The following is a 20,081-nucleotide window of genomic DNA, read 5'->3' as shown; positions in this document are numbered from 1 at the left end:
GAAAGGTTATAAACTTAAGTGCACAACCTAGTATGAATAAGTTCACCTATTTGCAATCCTCTTCAATTGATCGAACTCGACCTTTGTCTAAACTACTACTTGTGATTTAGGTTCACAAAACTATTAGGTGAATCGTTTACCTAAATCTAGCACCAATTACATGCAAATCCTATAAGTGTCGACCCAAATAAGATAAACATATAAAAGTTTTCTATCAAGCAAATTCAATCGAACAAACTCACATAAGCAACTTAGAATCACAATTATGGAATTCGAAAACTTTATTTAAACATAGAAGTTGGGCTTAAACTTTGCCCTAAACGTTATTGTTAACTAGAAACAAGTTCATATGAATTCAAACAAGGAAAACAAAAGATTACAAGGAAAAAGAATGAATTACACCATGAGGGGAGATGGAGATGGAGAGCTTGAACGACGGAATCTTTAATCTTGGAAGCAAGTCTTCAAGGTGGACGATGGAGGCTATGTCTTCACGACTGCTTCTTCTTCTTCCTCTCCTTGCTTGAAGATGCAAAACTAGAAGACTAGGAAATGAAACTAAGAACTAGAGAATGGAGAGGAAAATGGAGAGACAAAGAAGATGAGATGGATGAAGGAATGTAACTAAAAACTAGAGAATGGAGAGACAAAGAAGATGAGATGGATGAAGGAATGTAACTAAAAACTAGAAGATGAGATGAATGAAGGAATGTGTTGTTACTTCTTTGTAGCCTCTATTTATAGGCTATCAAGCCATAGTGTTTTGCCTTAAACAAATCATGATGGGTTAGGTTTGAGCACTTAAACACTAATGGAATTGTTAGGTTTAAGCACTTAAACACTAATGAAATTTGTTAGGTTTAAGTCACTTTCTGCTTATTTTTCCTTCAATTAATTCTCGACCAAGACTTCAGATTTTTTCCGTGACTTCTTCATAACAAATGTTCCTCTATGAGTGTAGATCATCCGGGTAGAATTTCAGAGCTTTTGGTATAATTCTTTGGGCTGAAATGCTGCTGGACTCCTTACAGGTCCAGTTTTCCAGTTTTGCTTCTGCAGAAAATTGGACCGATATTTTGAAGGCCTTCCACTTCTATCTAGATCTTGCACTCTTCATAAGAAATGTTTCTTAGGATGTCTAGAATGGATCTGGAGAGTTTAAGCTCATTTGGAGTTCATTTTTTCAGGCGACCGCTCCTTCTTCCTCGCATGGCTTGGTTTCTCCTAGCCGGAGTAGGAAAATGTGTAAAGTTGACCTTTTTAGTGCATTTCCATTTTTCTCCATCATTTCTAGGTAATTATGGACCTAACACTCATTTCTTCTTCATCTACTCCAATGTACCTAAAAATAGAAATTCAATTAAAAAAAACGATTCGATTAAGGAATTAACTAAGCAAAATATGAGGAATTAACTACTAAAATATCACATTAAAATGCTCCTATCAGACACCTTCAATCCTTGGCCCGAACCCGATCGCAATCCACAGATCCCAATCAGTTCCTCACCCAACAGCTCATGTCGAATGGAAGCACAAGACAACTAGGACATATTATCTGATCCCATTGATAGTATCAGAAAGAGCCCCATTGAGGATTGGGGGACAAATCTTGAGTAGAACCCTAGAAGAGCGGCTCTGCTAGGTTTTGCCATTGCAATTTTTACATAAAGATCATTTAATCCTTTTTGTCTCGCATACGTAGTATGAAGATATCAAATTATGAAGTTTTTATATTAATTTCCACAATTTCTACATCTCTCTTTTATTGAAAAAGTAAGTCTATGAGGTCAGATTACTTATTCTGGGTATGATTTCGAAACCTGGCTTTCTTTTTGTACAATATTGTTGGCATTCCTTCATTTAATAAAACATTACTCTGCAGGCACTACTAGCAAAAAATAATTACCCACAGATTTTAATTTGTGTGAAATAAGACTATCTCACACAAATTTTTATCTACGGTACACGCACAGATTGATTTACCGTGCCATTTGAAGAGGGGCTAATACTCATCTCACACGGATTTAATTGTCCGTGTGAATATTAAATGTGGGTCCCACTATCATTCCACAAATATTAATTATCCGTAATTAAATGTAATACGTGTAAACAACTTTCTGATTCACACTGGAATTTTGTGTCAAATACATAAACCCTATCTCACACTGATTTTTTTGGGTAAGAGACTAAGAGTGTTGTTATTCAAAAAAAAAAAATTAGTGCTAAATTATTATTATTTTTGATAATTTTACAATTCCATTAATCAGAATCCAGAAAGTAACATACAATGAATTCACAATCCAATCGATATTGTACCCAGAACTAACTAAATCTCCTTTCCATCAGAAATTAATACTGGAAACAAAAAATCTCAACCAAATATTGATGAATTTACTCTGCTACAATTCTCTTAAACAAGTTCCTTCTATAAATTTGTGTTTCTTGGAGAAAATAAAGAGGAACCTATGCCAAAACGATGCCGTGCCGATCTAGATCTCGACCTTGTCGTTGTCTCTCTTTTTGGGCTTCCAGTAAGTCTCTCAAGAGGCATCAGGCATGACTGGACCAAAGTTTCTAGCAACAAAGTACGCAAAAACAATAAGCAACCAAAAGCCAACAATCAACAAATTATAAAAGGGCATAGGATAGGAACAAGACAAAGATTAAAGTGCCTTGCTGGCTTGTCAAAGGACCAAGTCTGAACAATTCTATTGACCTTATGAATTCAGGTAAATTCAGATAACTTTTTAAATGCTTGTGATTTGTACTATCTACAGTGCAAGTAGTATGTCAATTGTCAAAATATCTAAATGCAGATTTAATCAAAGTCAGGTAGGATTTTGTTTTCTGAAAAGGTGTATATACCTTGATCCAAGTCAGTTGGACTTAAGCTTGGTTTTAGGTACCATGTATAACAATCTGTATATACACCTTTGTCGGATTAGATGCGCTTCGGTATTGAAGTTAATTGGTTTCCTCATATAATGGGATGGGTTAAAATTAATACTGATGGTGCTTGGAGGAATGCCTTGGCTCAAGCAGGTTATAGTGGAGTTTTTCATAATTTTCATGGTCATTTAATTGGGTTGCTTGATTTTACTTTCACTGTCATCAATATTTTTACTCAGGATTGAACATATATTTTCAATCTCTGAGGAAGTAATTTTTTGGCGAAAAATTAATTGTGAGCAGCTCTAGGCTTTTTCTAGGATCTTCACTTTCCATTTGAGAAGAGCCTCTATTTTTAAGGAGCCAGCAGAAGCAAAAGCACTGTTTGGTGATGAAAGCAGTGGTGGAGCATACAAGATAACGCGGGCCAGAAAAGAATCTTTACCATTAAAAGTTGTTGGTGTTTGCCAAGTTCGGGAAGACTTCGGAGCTTTCCTTCACTTGAGTCAAGTCTTTGTTCGTTACCTTTGAAGCTGGAATTGGAATCTTTGCATCTTTGTCTTTGAATTCAAAATGAATTAATAAAATGGCCAAGATTCTTTTCAAGTCCTAGCGTAGAAGTTGCATAATCAACTGTTGCATAAGGGAACATATGGAAGACGTACCAGTGGGGACCTGCTTTCACTTGATTTTTTGTTAATTAGGTGGTTGAGTGGCCTTAAAATGAGCGTGTCACTACTATAATAAGTTATTCAGACGACAGACATTTTGTGTTGTGTGATGACCAGCCTCACTGTGGTCTAAATGAGTGTTGTGTGATTGAAAAATCACACAACGGTGATTTCACCGTTGTGCAATATTCATTTCCTCAGCAGATAATTATTTCTGTTGTGCGAATTCTGCGCAGGCATGTGCCTGACAGAGCATGCGCAGGGATGCCGCGGCATTGACATGGCCATTCAGACAACAGAAAATGAAATTTAGCTGTTGTCTGAGATTCATAACACATAACAGATATAATTTGTTCTTTGTTGTCTGAGATAAGTAACAGACAACTACAATGAAATTATCTGTTGTCTGTTAATTGATTCAGACAACAGAGATAATTTTATTTCTGTTGTGTGTTATGAATCTCACACAACAGAATTTTGTTATTTTCTGTTGTTGGTTGTTAGTTCACACAACATCTATATTGTTTTAACTGTGGTGTGAATATTGTAATCGAATTGGCTAACATCTAGTAACTATTGTATGAGAAGCCTTAATTTTGAATCCTTTTACAGTCAGACAACATATTATTCTGCATTGTGTTTTATGACTGAAACTTGGACAACTGAGGAGAACTCAAACAACATATTCTTTTTATAAACCATTGTGTGAGCATTATAAACCAGTTGTGTGAGTGATTATTTTAGGGTCTGTTGTTTGAGATTGGTTCTCACAACTTGATTGTGAACTGTTGTTTGTTCAATCATGACCTAACTAGCTGGAATAATTTTGCATAAACATTGCTGCATGTATATTACCACAAAAACAGTACATATTACCAAATGAAATTAATACATATAAAGCCACATTGATCCATATCATTAGTGTAACTATATAAGTTGAATTTGTCAAGTACAACTAAACATCCAAAGTAGATAATTAAACTACCAAACAAACAAAGAAAGCATTCCTAGTCTAGCTAGACCAATGCATGCATGAATCAAAAGCTGATAATTGTTTCATGTGATATCTATCAGCACAAGCAAAAATTCATCATGCTTTCCAAAAACATATGCGATGGCTTCTACACGTATCTATTAACCACAAACCTATCCCACTCATTCCTCATCTCATCAATATCCTTGGGTATAAACATGGTTGCTTCTCCTCTCCCACTGAAAAAAAATTCAAGTAACCCAAGTCAAAATTACCATAAAAAGCTCGTTGGGGCACAAATAGAATAAACAAGCTTTAATTGTACGTTGGGGCAAACTTGTTTAGTGATTTGAAGAAATTCAACAATGTTTGCATTAGGCACAACATGGTTTAATGGTTGCTGAAGAAAGATATACAAAGATGCATGGACTGATATTACCTTCTTTTTAAGAGAAAGCACTTTGCATTATCAAAATGCTGTATCGAAGAACAAGAACATGTAACCCAAGTTCAAGTGCCTTCTCCCCACTCACTATCACTAATGCAGCTGCACCGTCACTGTCCAAGAGAAAAGCAGAACCCACTATGCACTGTTAAAAATAAGAGACCAATATGTGGAAGAAAATCTTTGGAAAGAAGAATATACAATCTGGCCTTTCATGAATGTTATATATGGTGATGCATATATATATCATTGATGCAGCATTTGAGAGAAATGATCCCATAATTGACCCTCTCATAATTAAGAATCTATGTAGATGATATATCTTGACAGCTTGACTCATGCAATTTACATTAAGAATCATTAGCTAGTGATAAGGCGAAATGACATACTTGTATAGTCTTCCTAAAATCCTTTGGTTCATTTGGATCCTCAAAAGGATATGATCCCATCAACATCACATATAAAGTTACCCTATATGACCATGCATCTGCAGTCCAACATTTTAACACAAAAACACAATAGAAACTACATTAGTTGAAACTCTTAAAAAACTTCAACTTTATACATGTGAAAATAAAATTGAACGATTTCAAGAAAGATGATATGCAAGATAAAGAGTTTTATTAAGTGTAATCAAGGTACTTGCTTTTTCTTTAATAGTCGAACACCTTTTTAGTTGCAGTTTAAACTTGTACTAGCCATCAAAAGTGACCACTCACATATTCACAGTCTTTATGATCAGATTCAACAATTTTGAAAAATTTACTTATATATGCATTCAAATCCCCCGGAATCATAAGCATGACACACTTTTTGGTTTCAAGCAGCACAAATAAATGAATTATGGGACAAAAAAAGTGGAAAAATCAAACGTAATCCAAAACAAATTCTAGAGTAAACTAACACTCTGAACTTTCTGAACATCAAATGATCTAATGATTACTATGGTGACAAATTAAACTTTTAGAAGAACCAACTCTATGCAACTGAAATTCTGAAAGGGATGCACAACCTGATCTCTCTTTTAACACTATTTAAGGTGTCTTAAACTATACCAATAACAGCCATTGAGTGCTCTGATCCCAAAGCTTCCATCCTAATGGTGATTCCAGCCAAGCATTCAGCTTTTGTTGGTACATGAACTGCTTTTGCTCCTCCTGCGTATGAGGAGAATATAAAAGAAAATAATAAGTAACAATGTGCACATAGTTATAAAAGAAATGATTTGCTCCTCCTGCTATAGCAGATCCGATCCGTATGTCTCATGGAAAGAAAAACGATTAGCTTAACAGGATAGATCCCATCAAAGTGCACAGAGTTATAAAAGAAATGATGAGACATGTATCAGGTAGGCCTTAAGTTTCTAACAGGAAAGACATTGGTCCAGGGGATTGGCTTAGCTACGGTAATCCATTAAGGTCTGAGCTCCTTTTCTTTCTATTAAAAGTGTGGACACAAGGTAATAGTAACAAAGACATTATCCAAAAGAAAAGGATAAGTAACAAATAAAAAACAAAGAATAATACCTTTGAGTACCCAAAATCACATATTTTTAAGCGAGGAGCTGGAAAAGAAGCAAGCCTAAACAAAAAGAAACCACACATATCAACAAAGCAAAATAGCAAGGAAAACAAGAAAGAAAGCAATTTGGAATAGTCAATTTGGACCTAAGAAGATACAAAAAGGTCATGTGAAATTGGGATTATGCTGGAGATAGCCAGATGCCTTTCTTGTCCAATCAAATAAACAAAGTTGAGGAAGGTGGGATCAAATGGACACAAATTGACAATGACTGTGTCAAAAGTATTGACAGAAAACTGGAACTTTCAGCAATAGAAAATAGAACCAAACCTTTTGACAAAATAACTAAATAAGAAGAGAGTATATATAAACAATTTATGTATAAATAACCCGGAAACCCACATTACCAGACAAAAGTTGTGAATTTAATCATCAAATTACAGATGGCAGAAACATATAAACAATTTACTTGGTTTCATATCACAAACAAAAGGGATTATCCAATGCCACTAGTCAAGACTAAGAAGTAAATGGCAGGATAAAATATAGGATGAGCATTAGACCTGTGAGTATACATAAACTATTGGAAATTGATGATAGTTGGAAATTTTGCGACTATGGATTGACTAACACTCCAAAATGGTTTCGAGTTTCCCCTTGATAAAGTAGGCAAAAAAAAAAAAAAAGACACTAAAAGTAAATAATACAATATCAAACAAGTAAATACATACCCAAACATTCCCCGAAAGACAATAGGGGTGAATCTGATAGCTCTAGCAAACTTCAGGAATAACTCCCCCCACTGCAGCATAGATCATATGATTAAAAAGAGAACATCATCTCATTGAGAGTTGAAATGCTAGATAGACAAGGAAAGTATAACTCAACCACTAAAGAACTAAAAAACATTATGCCACCCCTTTAATGAACACAAGTTGCTCTTAGTAGTTATGTAACTATTGACATCCATACACGTTAGACCAGTAAAGCAAAAGGCATAAATGCAAAACAACTATAATACAATTGCAGCAAGAATTGAAACCAATAACTCTCTAGGTATACCATGAAAAACTAGATAATAAGAAGGTGATACCTGACCAAAGCAGAAAACTGAAACCAGGGGATAGCCATTCTCCATGGCTATGCGAACAAATCTTCTCCTCGTCTTAAGGAATACTTTCTACAAAGTATGCAAAAGATGAGCATTAGACCTGTGGGCATTACTGAATGAGAAAAGTAAATAAAAATAGAGCTCAAAGCAAGAGAGAAACAGAGAGTGACCTTCTAGGGCGTAACAGCAAAAAACACATAAACCTCACCTTCAAAATAGAGAGTGAGCTCACTAGTCCTCGACAACAAGAAGAAGAACTAGTGCACCAGACTTCTGCCTTATTACCAGCAATGATGTTGTCCCCATATATTCACAGCAAGTCTCCAATATCTGACCAAGCTTGTAGCAGATGATCAAATCCAACAAATATATACTAATCAAAAGTAAGTGCAATTTTGACTATATAGAAACCCCCAGCAAGATTGAACGATGCTTCTAGCTCTTTAAGCACTTGTTGTCACTGCAATTTGTTTGCAATGGATATTGCAGCTCAAAAATCTGCAAACCTCGAAAATTCAAAGTCATCTATATGCCAAACAAATTGGAAAAAGAAACATATATAAGAAAGCTAAGTAGCACAATATTCAATTATATATGGTTGCTGGTTAGAACTGGAGAGATATAGAAGCAAAACAAAAGCACAATTAATGAAAACCAATACCTCCAAATCCAAACTTACAGTTCTAACAAAAAGCACAATTAATGAAAGCCCATAAAACCTTAAGCTAGAAAGAGACCCGGAGCATGAAATTACCTTAGAATTGCAGTCATTCCTTTCGGTCATCCAAACCCAAAGCCTCCACCTCTATGCTAGATAGCAGATCCTAAATCTCTTCACTTCAAGATGTTTAGCATAAACCCAGGCAGATGTAAAGATTAGAATTGAGCATCAATTTCATTTCAAGTGATGAATTGGATAGATAAAAAGACTTTAGACCAACTATAGGGTTTGGGAGAGAAACCTTTGGTCGATCAACTCAGCCCCTTCGGTGTAGCGACCTTTAGCCCAGTTGTGCTCGACGCGTATAAGTCGAAGACGAAGTTTTCCAGCTTGAAGATCCGGCTGTACGATCTAGATCTGACGCTATCACTAGGCCAATAACCTCAACATACAACACTTTTTGCACAACGAAAAAAAAAATTTGTTGTGTGATGAGGGAAAGTGAATCATACAACACGTTTAAAAAACTTGCGTTGTATAACATTGTTAAAATTCTGAAGTTTTTAACTAGAAGGTCTTTATACAACACTTACAAGAATAATTTGTTGTGTGAATGAAAAAACAAATAGCATCAGATTTGCCTCCCAACTTGACTCAAATTTAGCTCAAAATTGGTACCACATAGTACAACAGAATAGTTATATCTGTTGTATGAGAGTTGTATGCAAAATATTATATAACAGTTTTTTACTCTGTGTTGTATGATCAAGAGGGAAAGGTTTGGATGTGGGCGCTTATATTCCCAAAATAGCACTCATTCCCCCCAAAACCTACAAATTTTGATTGAAATATCAAATATATCTGGTGGTGATTGATGATCCCACAACTAAATGACTTATTTGTGTTGTATGAATGAGTAATGCCTAACCTAGCGCCAAAACTGAAACTTTGATTTCACATAAGAGGGAACATTTAGAAGGCTGTGTCTTCATTCCATCACTTGTAAAAAAAACAGAAAAGAAAAGAAAGCAGGGGTCATTGAACTCTCACGTTCTACCCTCTCTCTCTCTCTCTCCCGATCGCTCCTCTCCCTGTCTCACTCTGAGTCTTCTCTCACTCTTTTCTTCATCCAAATCTCTTCTTTACCCAGAAATCATAATCTTCCTCTCTCTTTCATTCTGAAATCCCAAATAGGGAAACCCCCAATCTCAGATTCCCCAAAATAAACCAAATCTCTATTGGTCGAACCCTCAATCTGAAATCCAAATTTCATTGACCTAACTCTTGTCTCCACAATTAGAGGATATACACTGACAAATAAGGCGAAGTTCATGGAAATCCTACTCCGGCTGCTCTAGCTCCTTCCTAGGTTCACGCACATCAATTTCAATTCCTTATGGTAAGCCTACTTCGAATTGCCGATAATCTTTGGCAAACCTTCTTCTTTTAGGTTTTTTTTGTTTAATTCAGATTCTTTACCTCTGGTTAAAACAAATTCACTCACTGCAGATGGGTAATACTTTCTCATTCCTGATCTTTCCCTCACTTTTTGTTCCGGCAGATCTGTATGCTTTTGGTTCTGGGTAACAGTTGTTGGCACCGGTTCATAACGCTCCTCTGGCTTGCTTTCACTAGTATTTTTAAATTAGTGAAAGTTGGCCACTGCCTCTACATCTCTCTATTTCACCCAAACCCTCATTTTCTCCTATAACCCCTCTCTTTTTCTCTTCGATCTCGATCTCACCCACCAAACTGCGATTCGAAGAATTTGGTGGCCACTAGATTGACTTGGATCAGTGATTTTTTTTTTGGAACCCGATTCAACGACACAGTCACTGGTATTGAGCTAATTCCTCTATGCTTTGTTGCTTTGCAGGCTGACCCCGCTGACCATCTTGCTGAGTTTTATGAGTATTGCAAGGGCTTGAATCTTGCTAGAACTTTTCAGTTTCCTAGATGGTGGATCTCAGCCCCAAGTCTGAAATCTTAAGTTCGGCAAGTATGCGGAGTGTGTTGGTGTTGGAGCTCCGGTGTATCTCTCTGCCTTCCTTCAATACCTGGTTGCTGTGGTGAGTTTTGATTTTTCTTAATTTTTTTTTAAATACTTCCTCAATTGGAGTGTTGTTTGTGGATTCAGTGTGAGAAATTTGGGTTTTGGAAATTTGGGATCTAGAATCTAGGGATTTTGTCTCTGTGTTGAATTAATGGATTTTCAAATTGCGAATTTGGGTTTCAAATTGATTTGGATATTTATCACTAAGATTTGAAATTTGAGGGGGTCTCAAGGTTTTGTTTTCCATTTCAGGGGTCTTTACTGATTGAGCTTATTCAGCAGATGCACGTACAAGGTGTGCAGGTATGGTTTATTTGATGCCTCTCTTGTTGGTCCTTTTCTTGTTGCTGTTTGAGACTCATTAAAGAGATTAAAGAGAGGTAAAAAAGATGACTTTGCCCTTTGAATTATTGAGGTAGAATGATATTGTTCATGTTGCTGAGATGATCAAGTGGAATATGTGAAATCTAACTTGGTTTAGTTTACATTTGAATTGTTATCTGGTATGTTATTCATGATGTGATATGTTCATATGCTTGTTGAACTGTTTTGGTTACTTTTCTCCTTTAATTTCTGGGCTTTTGACCTTCATGAAGCCAAAGCAATGTTAATGTGACATTTGACCATATGTAGGCATCAATGGCATCTAGGAAGTGATCGAAAGAAGAGAGGGGCAATTGTCAATATTAGTTATAATGCAGCTCACTTTCCTTCTTTGCCTCTATACACTCTTTATTCTACAATCAAAGCGTGAGTTTTCTTAACTATCATTTAATTTGGTTCATGCATATTTTCCTTCTTGGATTAAAAATCTCTTATCAGCATGCTACTTAACTTGCTAGTGTTTGGCTATGAGAGATCTGGTTTGGCATTGGTTAATGAGAAATGTGAGGAAGTGTATGAGTTACTGTAAAGTTAGTGGGTTTTAGGTAGTGTTAGTGTTTGGCTTAGTTAATTGAATTGTGTGATAGTTGCTTTGAGCCAGATTATTGGCTTAGTTTTTTGATAATTGCTTTGAGTTGTGTGATGCTTAGTTGGTTTTGTGAGGGGTGAACAATGGTGATTATGGTGTCATTGGTTGCTGAGAAATGTGAGGAAGTGGACAGATAACTATTAAGTTTCTGGGTTTAGATACTGCTAATATTTGGTTGAGTTGATTGAGTTTTGGAACATGTGCTTTGTGCCAAATTATTGGCTAAAGATTTCTGAAGTATCTATTCTACCTGCTCCCTGTTTTTAGTTTTTTTTTTTTCAAAGTGTAATTCTGTTAGAGAAGTGGATTCCTGCTCCTTATTTTTAGTTTTTTCAAAGTGTAATTCTATAACTCTGCAAACTGAATTAAAAGTGGGTTCCTATAATTGTGATTTAATTGTTTAATTTTTTTAAGAATCATTTAGTGTTTAATTTAATTGTGATTCATGATTATAGGTTAGGTTTCCTATAATTTCCTTATGGGGGCTAGATGCCCATAATTGGGGAGCTGTCACCGTTAAACATCAAATATCGGTGAGTTGGGTATGGTCAATGCTTCATACCTTTTTGTTTTCAACATTATAAGAAATCATGAGTGTGTGTTTGTGTATTTTATGGTTATATTTAGTAGCTTTACTGACTGCTTTTGGCTACTCAAAACTTGTGAATGTGTTTGTTGATGATCTTTGTTTCTTACGTTTAAAACAGAGATAGAATTGAGTTGGGTGCTGCTCTTAGTTTGTTTACTACTTAGTGGAGTTGCATATATGGATTTGGAATAGTCAATTGTTCTTGATTTGCATAGTTTGTGAATTTGGTTTCCCACTATATATATATAGTTGGCAATTGCATAACTCTCAGTATGTGAGTGAGATTCGCTATAAACAAAAATAAATTAAAACTTGTTTATGGTCATGAAAGTTGAAAACTTTGGTACTAAACTATGTGAACTCTTGTTTATGTTACTTTCCCATTTCATTGAGAGCTTAGCCTAGGATTGTGGGTAAAGTCCCTAATACGATCTGGGTTGTATAGAAAGATTTTTTTTTTTCCTTAATCAGTATAGCACTATAGCGTAAGGTTCTGGGTAGGGAAAAGAAAGCTAAACCTCTATGAGGTTGATTGTAACTCGCTGTTGGTGGTGGGGTTATTTGGTTAGAATAAAATAGCAGGACTCTTGAAGATTACAAATGAGCAGTAGTGGAGGTGCTTTGAGAAAGAATCAGATTTTGCTTCACTCTTTGGACTTGATATATAATTAGTGAAAGTCTTTATTCAAATGATGTGGAACTTGATATGTGGAACTTAGGCACACCCTTACTGATGTTTTTTAAAAGGACCATCCTTGGCTAACTAAAATGTTTGTAGTAGTATGGCAAAAACTCGGTTTATGAACTATGTGAACTCTTGTTTATGTTACTTCCCCATTTCATTGAGAGCTTAGCCTAGATTTATGTGGAACTTGGTTTTTGGGTTCATTAGTTCCATGAATTATTGCCTAACTAGCTTTTTGTAATAGAATTTGGGTAGAGACATTTTGTGTGTGTGCATAATTGTCAAAGGTGTGTGTAGCTGTTTTCCCTTTGTTACTTGTTCCAGATTACTCCAAGGGATCATTGTGGTCTTTGATTGTAATACTTGGGCTAGTAAAATCCGTGGTTTGCATGTTGTCAGGTTCGAATATGATGACATCTTCAGATATCTTTCAGTTGGTCAATTGTTCAATTGATTCTATAAAAACTCTTAATTGATTGTCATATTCCACTTTCATGTTTGTTGCTGTGAAAATTTCTTCTAATTGTTAGGATTTAAATAACGAAGTTACTTGAATTTTTCATATATTTTATTCTAATGCATGTGTGTGATTGATAACAGTAGCAAAAGCAATAAAGAGAATGGTTAAACTTGAGTTTTAAGCCACCAAGATGGTGAGTTATGCTAGGAGCTTGCGTTGTGAGGATGTTGAGTTAAGCCACTGTCATGTTCTCACTTTACTGTCTCCCAGCAATAAAGAAAATATAATGGTTGATGGCTTACTTTCTTACTTGTGTGCAAGCTAATAAATCACTTATTCAGTTACTTAATGTCTCAATTTTATTATTTGATTGTGGTTTATTATTCATATTGTACCTGCCATTGGAAGACATAGTTTATTATTTAGTTATGGGCCAGAAACTAGATAATGTATATGAGCAGCAAGGTGAGACTTGTTTCTGAACATTGATACTGTTTTGTAAAAGCTGAGGCATAATTACTAATTTCTTGTCAATTTGAAAGCACATTCAGACTTAATTACAGATTTTATCTTTATAAGTGCAGGTTTGGTGGCAGATTAAATATAGCATTGAAGAAAATTACAAGATTTACTTTTCTTAGTTACTGTTTGATACCATAAACGATGAGGTAAGTAAACTGTAAATAGTTTTGGATATTAGTTTATGCCTTCTTTCATTGCTTGGATTATATGTAATTGAAATGGTGAATAACTGAATCAATGTACTGTGTAGGTTGAATTACATATTTGGAGCTCCGGTCATGTTTGTTGGGTGTGGGTAGTGCTACACACACCTCAAAAAGTTGAATGTAAAATCAATTGTGAAGACTCCTTTGGTTAGAATGCTTTTGTTCTTTTAATGTTGATTTGGATGATTGGGAAATGCTCCCTTTTTACATTTGAAGTTTATAGTATGAGTTCGATTAATCATTTGATGTTTGCAATCAGTTTTGTTTCCAATTGATCAATGTTCATTAGGTAAAACTGAGCATTAATAATGCACAAAATTCAGGAAATGAAAATGATCATACAACTGATTTTAATAAATGGCACACTACACCAATAACTTAAACACACAACACTTTTTGCACAACGAAAAAAAAAAGTGTTGTGTGATGAAGAAAAGTGAATCACACAACACGTTTACAAAACTTGCGTTGTATAAGGTGGTTAAAATTCTAAACTTTTTAGCTAGTAGATCATTGCACAACAGTTATAAGAATAGTTCGTTGTGTGAATGAAAAAAAAATTAGCGGCAGATTTCCCTCCTAGATAGACCCCAAATTTGGCTCCAAATTGGTACTTCATTGTACAACAGAATAGTTATATCTGTTGTATGAGTGAAGTTTGCAAATTGTCACACAATAGTTTTTGTTTTTGTGTTGTATGATCAAGGAAAATATATTAGAGGTTTCGATGCGTCTCCATATGCCACTCATTCCTTCACTCCCAAACTGAACTTTACTTACAAGTAGCGGGAACTTTCCCTCCTTGCTGCCACAACTCAAATTTAATGTGTGCAAAATCAGACAACATGTATATGGAAAACGTGGTCTGATGCCTTATACATGCATATATGCATCAACTAATGGCTTGTCTAGCCTGACTCTCTCTTTTCACAACTCCACAGCTATCTGACCCCCGACTCACTCCACAGCTACACCCACTTTGAAGCCCTAAACTCTAAATCCACCACCTCCGAAGTCCTGGCTTTCTGGTACCAATCCCTGACTCCGAAGCCCTAAATCTGAGATATGTATGCAAGACAGAAACAAGTCCTTCCAGCCATTTCCCCCCAACCAATTTAAGAGGGGAGGCAAACTCAAAATTTAAAATTTGGCATTCAGACAACAAAAATTATAAAACCATTGTGTGAGGGCTTCTCTAAAGACTTAATATTGTCCAAGTGAGAGCCCAATAGCTTTAAACCACCGAAAAAAAAAATACACTTTGACAATTTCAGAGGCTGAAGAGCCTGCAGCCTGCCCCTTTCTTCCCACGGTTCTCTTCAACAAACCCGACCCCGACAAACCAAAACAAAAACCAACTCTACCTCAGATCCCTTCCCATCCTCTCTCTCTCAATCGCATTCACTTTCCTTCAACAACAACGAGACTAGGGTTTCATTGTTAGGCCTCTGATGTCCCTTCCAGATCCCCATTCACTCTGCTGAATTTGAAATCCCCAATTTTTTAGGGTTTAAATTTTCAATCTCCAGTACCATTCACTCTCGAGCATGGCTTCCACGATTGGCTCTCCAAGCAGTTCGTCCTCGTCGAGGCCGCCATCGTCATCGTCACCAATGGATGCTGCTATTAGCGGCATCATGGGTACTTTCATACTTAATCCCAATTTACCCAAATCGAAGATAGGGTTCAGTCCTGGGCGGGTAGGCGACTAGGCGTTTCAATCCCTTTTTTTTTTTTTTAACTCTTCATACTTAATCCCAATTTACCCAAATCGAAGATAGGGATGAAGGCCATTTCTCCTCTCTCTCTCTATGCGACATGGCCGCACGGGCCATCTATTATCAGCCTTTCTCCGACTCCGAGTCGCCGGTGACGCCGTGACAACGGTGAGATTGCTGATTTGCTGCCTTGATGGTAAGTCGAACTTCTGGGTTTATCGAATTTATGGCATTCATGAATCATGATTCTCACAATCTCACAAACTCTTTCTGGGTTTTCACTTTCCAGTCAAAGGCGCCGGCTCTTCACTCTTGGTTTGCTCACTTTGACTCCTCTTCAAGCTGTCAAGCAACAAAGCAGAAGACTTTGGTTCAATTTCTGGGTTCTTCCTTCAAGCTCAGTGAGTCTCTGAATCACTTGTGAAGTTGCTGGGCTTTGGTGTTTCTGATTCTTGGAGCTATTTGGCTGTTTTGACTAGTATATAGAACCGTTGATTCTTCCACCATCTTATTTACATGCTTCGTTCATTACCATATTTCAGGTATTCAGTTCTCAAAGTAATTGTTGGCAAATAGCTTTTCTTCTATAACTTAAATTGACTTTGTTTAGTTAATTCTGTAGCTTTTCTTCTGTTTTTGGAATTATGTTAAGTTGCTTATAAACATTTAGTGCATGCCTTTGTTTAAAAGCTACTTCATTCGTAATTTTTCTCTCTATCGGTGGCTCTTGCACGAAAAGATAGTTTCTATTTTTTGTTGTTGTTTGCACTCTCCCCTCTTAACTTGATTTCTTTATGTTAATACCCATATCAATTATTCTTCATTGTGATTTTGATTTGGTTTTGATTTGTGTTTGGTGGCGCAGAGAGTTGGATTTGTTTTGGACCGGGAAGGAAGTTTGCATTGTGTGAGCTTGCACTGTAGCATTTGTGCCTTTTTGAGTAGTGGTGGCGTGCTTGTTTGTGTGTAGTCTGGAGTGGAAGTTGGGATGCTACTGAGGAAGAGAAGCTGGATTTCGAAGTAGTCCGGAAGAGGGGAGGTCTTAGGCATTTGCATTATCAGTGAGGTGAGTTTCGTTGATCTCCATGAGATGTGTTTGTTTCCAGATTTATTATAGTTGAGTTTCGAAGTGATCATTCTCGCAAGGATTATTTAGTGTAGCAGTTGAAGACAAAAGTTGAAAGTTGGTGTAGTAGTGGTCATGTTTGGAAGCATGATACTGAGTTTAGAGGAACTGAAAATGCAAAATATCAGTTTGGAAGAATATTAAAATATCAGTTTGGAAGCATGTTGTGAATATGCGCATTATTTGTCTAAGATGCTTATATGGGGTTTAATATCAGTGTACTGATGATTATGTGTATACGTTTAGTTTAGGTTTGTGGATAGTATCATAGTAGTTTGATTATGGTTCATGACCAAACCTAGGCTCCACTATGAAAACCAAAAATTGGAATTTCTAGAATAAGAAATGATTAGAAGATTCCATCCCTCTCTATTTCATACCATGCATCTGAATGGTTGCTCCAAGAGGCATATAGGGATTCATTGAACATATTGTTTATAATTTATATGTATGGGAAGAGAGTATGGTGCCTATTTTTCTGCAGTAATTTTTCTATATTTCCTCTGCTAGTTAATAACCTCTGTATGTTTCTTCTTTTTTGTAGATGAGTATAAATGATGAGTCCCAATTTATATCTACGGAGGAAAGAGAAGATGCAACAGGAAATGTACAAAGAGATGATTTGGCTTCTAGAAGAAATTGGACGAAAGAAAAGAAATTATATACATAGGTCTAAACTGGTTCCAGTTGCTTTCAAAAAAGTTATAAAAAAAAAAATGCTTATGAGCTTACGGGTCTGCGGGTTTCAATGGGTTTGAAAGGGGGAAAAAAATTATATTCATGGGTCTTAATGGGTTTCAATGGGTATGTGGATGCAGCTCAGCAACTATAGCACGAAATTCAAAGAGAACTTGTCTTTGCATCATTCCTTAAAGCTTTGTGCAGAATTCCTTAAAGCTTTTCTATAACCAGTTACAAGCATGAAGCATGTAAGTATTACCAGTTCATTTTACTTGAGTGTTAAGTATTATCGTCACCTTAAGCTATTTCTGCTAGCTTTTTAGGCCTTTGCTTGTTAGTTAATTTCATCTGTTCTGTTAACAGATGTCTTTGGACTGGGCAATATATGTTTGTCTTTGGACTGGACAATATAAGGATTAATCTGCTGTCACTTTTGTACAATGAAAATTAGAATTTCATTGCAGTTCTTAATTCTTTTCAGATAATTCAAGTAATTCATTCCGTGAGATGTTTACTTGCTGGAACTTAAAATGGGAAAGTCTACATATTCAAGTAAGTTGCATCTTGTTCTTTATTAGAATAGTGAGGGTCTTGGACTTCAGAGTAGTTAAAAGTGTACATGGGTCACAATAATGGCTCAAGTTTAGTTCAATACAAAGAAAAAAGAAAAAAAAAAGTACCTTCTGATTTTTGTCAAGTATTTGGTGAATACAACGAATTATTGCTTGATGCTTGCAACTATTACAAGTTACTGATGCCATTAGCACCTAGGATCTTAGGTATAATTCATCATACAAAACAACCTTTGATGCTTGCAACTACTGCAAATTACATATTGATGCCATTAATACCTATCAAGCATGTACACTGAGATGTTGTTTTGTATCAATAAGTTTGAACCTTATAAGCCGTCTAACTTGTTTTCTGATGCTCTTCTATTTTTTGGCATATCATCTTTGATACCATTAACCCATGTTTGGAGATGAGTTTTTGTAGTTTCACTTTTAAGAAACTTTTAGTTGTGCCTTTTGGGAAAAAAATTGAAATCGGCAGACTTCTATTATCTCTCTGTCACTTTTTTTGGCCTGATATCACCTGGCCATTATGAGAATGTATTTATGGTAGGAATTGTCTGTTTGAATTTAACTAATTACCCAGCTTTCTCGCTGCTGCTTATATGACTAGTGCTTCTGTTAGAGGTAGAAAGCATGACATAGAGACTATGATGTTTTACAATTTGTTTTTGCTTTTCTGTTACATTGGAGACTATGATGCTTTACAATTTTTATCTTTTCTATCTACATAATTTTTTTGTTTTTCTTTTTTTCATATGTGGTGGCAAGGTATGGAACACTTACCCAGATGAGCAAAACTGCCTCAAAGCTCAAGTCTTTAACATCTCAAGTCCTCCATTTTCAAAAAGCAAGCTTCTTTACTGCAACATTTGCAGATTGTGAAGAAGAAGAACCACAATACCCAAACAGACCCAAGTAGATGGTACATTTCCATGCACCATATATGTGCCATGTTTTGGAACAATATAAATGTGTATTAGCTTTTGATGTCCCAAGCACAAGAATGCTTTTCTTGTTTAAATGTTGGCTTGGATGATTGGGAAATGCACCATTTTTGCTTTTGAAGTTTAAAGTATTGGTTAGATTACTCATTTTGATGGTTTGCAACGTTTACATTTGATGAACTACAATTAATTTGGTAGATGGACCAATTTAATGCACAATTTAATTCAAGAATGGATGTTTAAATGATCAAGAATGGATGTTTAAATGATCAGACAATATAATAGATATAATGACGACTCAATGTTGTCTAAATGGCCAAAAATGTGACAACCACACACTGCAGTCATTGACATCACACAACTGTTTATAACAAATCAATGTCTTCTAATTTATACTCACACAACAGAAGCAATTGAACTCTGTTGTCCCAAAAGTTAATCATACTAGGCCTTATCAAAAAGCCCACGGATTAAGTGGGCCGATGGAGGCCCGCAGGGCTTTTGGCCTGGCCCTGCCCGTCAAAAAACCCGCAAAAGCCCGCCTTGGTGGGCCGATGGAGGCCCACAAAAAATCCCACAAAAACCAGGCCCGGCCCGCTAAAAGCCCGCTAGGCCCGGCCCGTAAAAGCCCGTTAGGCCCGGCCCGTAAATTCCCGCAAAATATTATATATATATATATATGTGTGTGTGTGTGTGTGTGTGTGTGTGTTTATATATATATATATATATATATATATATATATATGTATGTGTGTGTGTTATATATATAGATATATCTATATGTGTGTGTGTGTGTGTTTATAAATATATATCAATATATATAAATATATATAGACACATATAGATATATATTTGTGTGTGTGTTTATATAGATATATATATATATATATATAGTCATATAGATATATATATAATTATATATATATCAATATATCATATATGTGTGTGTGTGTGTTTATATATATATATATAGAGAGATATATATGTGTGTGTGTGTGTTTATATATATATGTGTGTGTGTGTGTGTTTGTGTGTTTATATATATATATATATATAGAGATATATATATATATATATATATAGATATGTATATATATATAGAGATATATATATGTGTGTGTGTGTGTTTATATATATATATATATTAATATATATGTGTGTGTATATAGAGAGAGAGAGAGATATATATATATATATATATGTGTGTGTGTGTGTGTGTGTGTGTGTGTGTGTGTGTGTGTGTGTGGAAGTTCTTATACTATTATACTTCTATATAAA

General features: G+C 35.5%; 3 long non-coding RNA genes across 6 annotated transcripts; 2 read left to right on the top strand and 1 right to left on the bottom strand.

Annotated features, from left to right (window-relative positions):
* Positions 1–4,465: 4,465 nt before the first annotated feature.
* On the bottom strand, positions 4,466–6,369 carry LOC112168433. 2 transcript variants are annotated; one of them, XR_002924235.2, is made up of 4 exons: positions 6,034–6,369; positions 5,368–5,465; positions 4,973–5,091; positions 4,466–4,772 (listed from the first exon to the last, which is right to left on the bottom strand). It is a non-coding gene; the product is annotated as an uncharacterized LOC112168433 (long non-coding RNA). The 2 variants fall into 2 exon arrangements; XR_005800883.1 differs by having other exon boundaries at positions 4,973–5,465.
* Positions 6,370–10,003: 3,634 nt separating this feature from the next.
* Positions 10,004–11,025, top strand: LOC121049331. The gene is made up of 3 exons (XR_005799621.1): positions 10,004–10,340; positions 10,577–10,627; positions 10,958–11,025. It is a non-coding gene; the product is annotated as an uncharacterized LOC121049331 (long non-coding RNA).
* A 4,516-nt stretch (positions 11,026–15,541) lies between these two features.
* LOC112166161 lies at positions 15,542–17,961 on the top strand. Of its 3 annotated transcripts, none has more exons than XR_002923144.2 (6): positions 15,542–15,673; positions 15,767–15,878; positions 16,343–16,543; positions 17,148–17,273; positions 17,422–17,532; positions 17,766–17,961. It is a non-coding gene; the product is annotated as an uncharacterized LOC112166161 (long non-coding RNA). The 3 variants fall into 3 exon arrangements; XR_005810649.1 differs by having other exon boundaries at positions 17,648–17,770; XR_002923145.2 differs by lacking the exons at positions 15,542–15,673; positions 15,767–15,878 and adding an exon at positions 15,901–16,019.
* The last annotated feature ends 2,120 nt before the right edge of the window (positions 17,962–20,081 follow it).

The sequence above is a fragment of the Rosa chinensis genome, chromosome 5, assembly GCF_002994745.2.
Source record: "Rosa chinensis cultivar Old Blush chromosome 5, RchiOBHm-V2, whole genome shotgun sequence".
Classification (NCBI taxonomy): Eukaryota; Viridiplantae; Streptophyta; class Magnoliopsida; order Rosales; family Rosaceae; genus Rosa; species Rosa chinensis.
The sequence above is the reverse complement of the archived record's forward strand: the minus strand, read 5'-3'. Positions and strand labels throughout refer to the sequence as shown.